Source organism: Cebus imitator, unplaced genomic scaffold, assembly GCF_001604975.1.
Source record: "Cebus imitator isolate Cc_AM_T3 unplaced genomic scaffold, Cebus_imitator-1.0 Scaffold287, whole genome shotgun sequence".
NCBI classification, from domain to species: Eukaryota; Metazoa; Chordata; class Mammalia; order Primates; family Cebidae; genus Cebus; species Cebus imitator.
In genome coordinates, this window is record NW_016107602.1 from 585,457 (window position 1) to 592,579 (window position 7,123).

A 7,123-nucleotide genomic window follows, 5' to 3' on the forward strand; every position below is an offset into this window, starting at 1 on the left:
TCAAGAAGTCCACACCGCCTGTAATCCCAGCACTTTTGGAGGCCGAGGCAGGCGGATCACGAGGTCAGGAGTTCAAAACCAGACTGGCCAACATGGTGAAGCCCCGTCTCTACTAAAAAATACAAAAATTAGCTGGGCATGGTGGCTTGTGCCTGTAATCCCAGCTACTTGGGAGGCTGAGGGAGAAGAATTGCTTAAACTGGGACCAGCGAGGTGGAGGTTGCAGTGAGCCGAGATTGTGCCACTGCACTCCAGCATGGGCTAGAGTGAGACTCCATCTCAAAAAAAAAAACAGAAGAAGAAGCAGTCCATCCCGAGGCTGGGTGTGGGGGCTCACGCCTGTAATCCCAGAATTTTGGGAGGTGGAGGTAGGTGGATCAATTGAGGTCAGTAGTTTGAGACCAGCTTGGCCAACATTGTGAAACTCTGTCTCTACTAAAAATACATAAATTAGCTGGGAGTGGAGGAGCGTACCTGTAGTCCCAGCTACTCCAGAGGCTGAGGCAGGAGAATCCCTTGAACCCGGGAGGCAGAGGTTGCAGTGAGTCTAGATGGCACCACTGCACTCCAGCCTGGGCAACAGAGCAAGACTGTCTCAAAAGAAAAAAAAGAAGAAGAAGAAAACGTCAATACTAAGCATCATCAAAGAGAGAGGTCAGAGGGAGGTGTGAGAAACAAAAGACAAAACCAAAATGCCAAACCCAGGGGAGGCCCCAGGGGCAGCGGTCAGGGCTGGGGCACTGGGACAAGGGATCGGAGTCTTGGTGCTGTTGTGCCTCTTAGGAACTACAGAAGAGGACTGACTCAAAGACACGTGAGCCCAAAGTCAAGAAGTTCAGCAGGCAGCTGAATAAGGGGCCAGGAAACTTGGCTGGAGGATGCTGGGTGGCAAGGAGGCAGGGCCATGCTGAATCGGCGCAGGGCACAAGAGCAGAGCAAAGGGGGGAGCTGGAGGTCCAACTGAGCCAGAGACTGAAGAGGGAAGTCAAGGTGGGACATTAGCAACTCCACTGATCAAGAAGAGAGGGTGGTGCTGAGCTTGGATTCAAGGGTCCTCCCGGATCGTTCTTAGTCTGACTTGCTCACACCCCTCCAAGGGCCAGTCAGCGCTTCTTATCTGATACCACTAAGCCTACCACAGCATGTGGCAGCTGGCAGGCCGCCCAAATCAACTTGCCTCTTCTTCCTGGGCACACAACTAACTGACACTCCTCAGCCTCTCTTGGTTTAGGAAGCGCCATGGGACTGAGTTCTAGACAAAGTAACGTGAGTCTCAGCCAGGTGCAGTGGCTCTCACGCCTGTAATCCCAGCACTTTGGGAGGCTGAGGCAGGTGGATCACCTGAGGTCAGAGAGACCAGCCTGGCCAAAATGGAGAAACCCCATCTCTACTAAAAATACAAAAAATTTGCCAGGTGTGGTGGCAAGCACCTCTAACCCCAGCTACTTGGGAGGCTGAGGCAGGAGAATCGCTTGAACTCAGGAGGTAGAATTTGCAGTAAGCTGACCGAGATCATGCCACTGCACTCCAGCCTGGGCGACAGAGAGAGACTCTGTTTTTAAAAAACAGTAATAGATTGGGACTTTGTAGTGGTACTCCAGGTTTCAAAGGAGGCAGACAGATGCTCTTTTAAGTCCTAAAGGCCCGAGAATCATGCTAGCAGGAAGAACATAAATCTTCTTTTTCTTTCTTTCTTTTTTTTTTAAACAGAGTCTTGCTCTTATTGCCCAGACTGGAGTGCAATGGCACAATTTCAACTTACTGCAACCTCACCTCCCGAGTTAAAGCAATTCTCCCACCTCAGCATCCCAGTAGCTGGGCGTGTTGTGTGCCACCACGCCCACCTAATTTTTGTATTTTCAGTAGAGACGGGGTTTCACCATATTGGTCAGGCTGATCTTGAACTCCTGACCTCAGGTGATCCGCCTGCCTCCACCTCCCAAAGTGCTGGGATTATAGGCATGAGACACTGCGCCTGGCTGAGAATATGAATCTTAAATGTGGACCTGGTGGTTGAGCACAGTGGTTCACAAATCTAATCTCAGCACTTTGGGAGGCCAAGGTGGGAGGATTACTTGAGGCCAGGAGTTGGAGACTATACAGCAAGACCCCCATCTCTACAAAAAAAAAAAAAAAGTGTGTATACATATACGTATATATATGTACATATATATATATTAGCCAAGTGTGGTGGCACCTCTAATCCTAGCTATTCAAGAGGCTGAGGTGGAAGGATGGCTTGTGCCCGGGAATTAGAGATTGCAGTGAGCCATGATTGCACCACTCTACTCCAGCCTGGGTGACAAAGGAAACCCTGTCTCTAAAATACATAAATAGGCCAAACACAGCGGCTCATGCCTGCAATCCCAGCACTTTGGGAGGTCTAGGCAGGCGGATCACCTGAGGACAGGAGTTCGAGACCAGCCTGACCAACAGTGAGAAACTCCATCTCTACTAAAAGTACAAAATTAGCCAGGCATGGTGTCACATGCCTGTAATTCCCAGTTACTTGGGAGGCTGAGGCAGGAGAATCGCTTGAAACCAGGAGGCCGAGGTTGCAGTGAGCTAAGATCATGCCATTGTACTCCAGCCTGGGCAACAAGAGCAAAACTCCGTCTCAAAAAAAATAAAAATAAATAAATAAATAAACAAACAAAATAAAATAAAAATTAAATAAGGACCTGGAGATGGCTAGCATGGGATATTTATCTTTACAATGTAAGATGTCTGATTTAAATAAATAAATAAATAAACAAACAAAATAAAATAAAAATTAAATAAGGACCTGGAGATGGCTAGCATGGGATATTTATCTTTACAATGTAAGATGTCTGATTTAAATAAATAAATAAATAAACTTAGGAGTGACAAAATTAGCAACAACAAAATCCCAGAAAACAAAAGGCAATTCTATTACTTTCTTCCCTATCTCCAACCCCAGAACGCTTCTGTTCCTTTACCCATCCTAGAGCAGCAAAGAGACGGGCTTTAGGGTAAGAATACTGGAGGCTGGCAAAGAGGGTGGGTGCAAAGAGAGGAAGGTGGATTTTGGATGGGACATTCTCTGCTATCTTAGAGAGCACCCATGTGATAACACCCAAGAGCCTACACATGAGACTGCAGTTGGGTAAGCTTCTAGGGACAAGTTTTCTAAACTAGGGTGCAGGGCTTCCCTTTTCATTCCCCCCACCCTCATCCTATGGAATTATTATTATTATTATTATTATTGTTTTTTCAGACGGAGTCTCACTCTGTTGCCCAGGCTGGAGTACAGTGGCACAATCTTGGCTCACTGCAGCCTCCACCTCCCAGGTTCAAGGATTCTCCCACCTCAGCCTCCTGAGTAGCTGGGATTACAGGTGCCTACCACCACACCTAGCTAATTTTTTCATTTTTAGTAAAGATGGGGTTTCACCATGTTGGCCAGGCTGGTCTCAAACTCCTGACCTCAGGTGATCCACCTACTTCAGCCTCCCAAAGTGCTAGGATTGCAGGTGTGAGCCACCGTGCCTGGCCCATCCAATGAAATTCTATCATAAGAAGCCTGAAGTACAGAACTAATTGAACATTTTTCTGGCTTCCATGAATATTGGCTTGGAAAGGCTTCAGAATGAGACCCCTGCTCACCCCTAGCCCAGTAAGCACCTGAGATAGATATCTATAATGGACTCAATGCAGAGACAAAGGGCACAGCTTTTGGGAACCGCCATGCAGGAGAAAAAGTACATTTTCTGGGGCACCATTTCTTCTCCCCTAAGAAGAAGTGAACCCTTTGTCTGTGGGCCAAAGAGAAGGAGCAGAATGGCCTGTTTACCTCTGGAAGTCATCTTGAGGAATCCTCCCATCAGGGGCTCCTCCAGCTGGGGGTAGAGGGAGGAGGATTCAAATTCAAATGCTCATTAAATTATTTCCCAGATTTGCCACCCACATTAAACTTGATTCCAGGGGCTTTTGATTGTTTCTGAGAACTGAATCCATCCTTGAAGTATGAAATATGCTCCCATTGAAGATTTTTAATAGTATTTGCCTGGTTAATGTAGCAGAGGCAATCTATACACTGAAATTCTCCTCTGCTAAATTTTTTTTTTTTTTTTTGACTGGGTCTCCTTCTGTTGCCCAGGCTGGAGTCCAGTGGCACGATCATGGCTCACTTTGAACTCCTGGCACCAAGTGATCCTCCTGCTGTGGCTTCCCAAAGTGCTAGGATTGCAGGCATGAGACGCTGCACCTGGCCTCCTCTCCTAAATTCTTACTGCAAAACAAAACAGAAAAGTAATTATCAACTAAAATTATTCTATGCTTTCCAGTCTCTACAATGTTGGAGAAGTCCCCTTTCCCTTGATTTCTATTTAGTAACTGGGGCCTTTTCCAAAGCTTTCATTTACATCAGGACTGGGTAATCCCACAAAACTCCAGAATAATTCACCTTCCCACCTGCAGCAAAGTTTCTGTAGCCTAGGTCAGCATTTAGTGTGTGGGTGAAGGCCTTTCCCTGGTGCAGCTTTCCAAATGCTATCAAAGCATAAAAATCATCTGAGTGACCTATTAAAAATACTGGCTCCAGCTGGGCATGGTGGCTCATGCCTGTAATCCCTGCACTTTGGGAGGCTGAGGCAAGCGGATCACTTGAGGTCAAAAATTCAAGACCAGCTTGGCCAACAAAGCAAAACCCCGCCTCTACTAAAAAAAATACAAAAATTAGCCGGGCATGGTGGTACACAACTGTAATCTCAGCTACTCAGGAGGCTGAGGTAGGAAAATCGTTTGAACCTGGGAAATAGAGTTTGCAGTGAGCCCAGATCGCACCACTGCACTCCAGCCTGGGAGACAGAGCAAGACTCTGTTTCAAAAAAAAAAAAAAAAGAAAAGCATAATACTTTAAAAACTAAAGCCAAAAATATTTCGTTGCTTCCTGCGCTTCTGCCTTAAAACATTACTGGTTCTGCTGGGCGCGGTGGCTCACGCCTGTAATCCCAGCACTTTGGGAGGCCAAGGCAGGTGGATTACGAGGTCAAGAGATCAAGACCATCCTCATCAACATGGTGAAACCCTGTCTCTACTAAAAATACAAAAATTAGCTGGGCGTGGTGGTGCGGAGAATTGCTTGAACCCAGGAGGCCAAGGTTGCAGTGAGTAAAGATCATGCCATTGCACTCCAGCCTGGGCAACAAGAGCAAAACTCCATCTCAAAATAAAAACAAAAACAAACAAAAAAAAACATCACTGGGTCCTTAGCCTTAACCCAGCAGGAGCAGTGAAAATTTCCTTGCCAACCTCTACTCACAGGAGAACCATGAGCCAGTGGGAGTTCTCTCCTTCCAAAGTACAGAGCTAAGTTTATCCACTCATTTATTTATTTATTTTATAAATATCTCTGGATGTTCTGTGGGCCAAGCATTGTTCTTGTGCTAAGACTGCAAACGTAAATGAAATTGACATACTGATTGCTGGAAATGACAGATGACAATGAAATAAACCAGCAAACACACACACACATTGTGAGAGATGCTATGGAAAGAGGCACTATGAAGGGTCATTGATAGAGATAGTAGCGGACCACTAGATAAGATGGCCTTGAGTACACCTTTCTGGGGAAGTGACACAAACCTGAAGGCTCTAACGGGGAAGAGGGTAGGAGAGTATTCAGATATGGAGACAAGTGTTAAGATCCTTAGGTGGCAAGAACTGTGATAGAACAGACTAAGAAGAAGGAAGGGATGGGATTCGGTGTCTGATTGCAGTTGGATCCTTGGCCTATTTAGATACTGAAATTATCAAGGACAGCAGGCCTTAGGGTAGAGCAATCAGTGACCAGGTGCCAAACCTTCCTCAGATGGGATTCAATAAGCAGCAATGTGGCATATGGCAAAGAGGCACAGCCACATAGTGTAAACCCTAAAGAAGTAGGACTTTTACACATGGTGGACGTGTAATAACACACAAGCAGCATGAAGGAGCCAGAACACGGAACCCAGGGAAACATCAAGAGAATACCCAGCCTCCTCTTCAGAGAGGATAGCAAGAAAAGCAATGTCGTCAGGGGATAGTCAGAAGGGAAAAAGTGCAATGAAAAAGCTGAGAACATAGATGCTCATTTACTCAGAAAGATGGTTCCAGTGTGCACAGGAGAAATGTTAGCGGGGGAGGACAAAGGGAAGGTTGAGTTTGGTAAGGATGAGAACAGAGCAGGATGGGAACAAGAGCACACAGGAAGCTGGGTTACTGGAGGCACATCTTGGCTGGTCACCATAGATAACTAGCATATCATGTAACTATTACAAGATATTCAAGAGCTCTAATCCCAGCAGTCATCTAGTGGATTAGAGGTATGTGTGTACTGCGGGGGCATCCTCCCTCCTTTCCCAGAAATTAGCAGCCTCCTGGACATCTTTTTTTCTGAGACAGAGTCTCTGTCACCCAAGCTGGAGTGCAGTGGCATGATCTCCGCTCAGTGCAACCTCCGACTCCTGAGGTCAAGCGATTCTCCTGCCTCAGTTTCCTGAGTAGCTGGGATTACAGGCACGAACCACCATGGCCAGCTAATTTTTGTACTTTTAGTAGAGTCGGGATTTCACCATTTTTGGCAGGCTGGTCTCGAACTCCTAACCTCATGATCCACCCACCCCTCTCGAACTCCTGACCTCGTGATCCACCCGCCCCAGCCTCCCAGAGTGCTGGGATTATAGGCATGAACCACTACACCTGGCCGCCTCCTGTACATTTTATCCAAGGGAATCATAGTCAAATGAGGAGGCCAGCAACAGTACTATTTTGTTGGATAGGCTCACATCCCATGATGGCAATAGGAACCATTTATGATGGGATACTACACAGTTCTGAGAATTTCAAAGAAAGGGGTCCCGGGCTGTCTGAGAAGGTGTATTTCATAGGTACATGACATTGGAGGCTCAAACCACTGAAAGATAGAGTGCAACATTACGGAAAAAGGCTGGCAGGGTTAAGTCAATGCAGACAGTTTCAGAGAAGGGAGCGAGGCCTTAAGCAGATCCCCAGAGGTGGACATCAACAAGTAAGCAAGACAGTTTGACAAACAGTGCACTAGTTGTGTGTGTGTACTTTCTCCTAGTGACACTGGTATTTGTTTTTCTTTCTTTTTTTTTTT